This window comes from Echinops telfairi, unplaced genomic scaffold, assembly GCF_000313985.2.
Source record: "Echinops telfairi isolate 266 unplaced genomic scaffold, ASM31398v2 ScPeMD7_3533;HRSCAF=4204_1, whole genome shotgun sequence".
Taxonomy (NCBI): Eukaryota; Metazoa; Chordata; class Mammalia; order Afrosoricida; family Tenrecidae; genus Echinops; species Echinops telfairi.
The window spans coordinates 24,334,489-24,335,435 of record NW_022107432.1 but is presented as its reverse complement, the minus strand read 5'-3'; positions in this window follow the sequence as shown (position 1 = coordinate 24,335,435).

Genomic DNA, 947 nt, shown 5'->3' with positions numbered 1-947 from the left:
ATTGGGGTCATGATAGTGGTGGGGGAGGAAGCATTAAAGAACTAGAGGAAAGTTGTATGTTTCATCGTTGCTACCCTGCACCTTGACTGGCTTGGGGGTTCTGAAAACTGGGGCAAAAGTACACAAACACAATCTCTTTCTTAGAAATGCTACCTCAGCCTGGGAGGCAGAGTAGTGGCAGCAGTGAGTGAGGAGAGGCAGGCGGGCTGTGTAAGGATGAGCCCGTCCGTCGGTCGGTCAGTCGGTCAGTCGGTCAGTCGGCATCAGTGCTCAGCGGTCCGTGCTGCCTTCAGATCAGAGGGCCTCATGTGGCGCTGTGTGTATGGTGCTGGGTTTTGAACCTGCCTAGCATTCTATTGCCTCATTGGTCCCACTGCTCGGCCCTGCCCGACAGCAGCCCCCTCATAGGCCCAGGCAATCAACTCTGTCCACACCTTGGTCAGTTGACCCAACTTCCCTGTGGTGGTTACATATTCTGTTGTTAATTGGAGACTTAAGAGTGAAGGGGTGGAGTTTAGCCTGACAGTCAGGTCACAGCTTGATAACCTCATTTGGAGGCGCTAAGGAGATAAATAGTTCATTGGAGGCGGGACACACGCTCACTCCCTGCGAGACATTCCTGTGGACAAGACACATGGAGCTACGCTACAGCCCTGGAGCTGGAGAAGCCACGTGGTGACCCCTGCCAGTGCTGAGATGTTTACACCACCACTGGACTTCCAACCCACTGTCCTGTGGTCTTCCTGCACTCAGCGTCATTGCACGTGTTGCGTGAGTCTGAAGAGGACTTTAGATTGGTATCAGACATATGGGCTAATATCAGGCTTATGGACTTGATCTGGACTGGACTGGGCTGGGCTGTATTCCTAATGTACAATTACTCTTTATAGAAAGCTCTTTCCTATGCACGAGTGTCTCTCTGGTCTACACAGACTAACATATTCCCT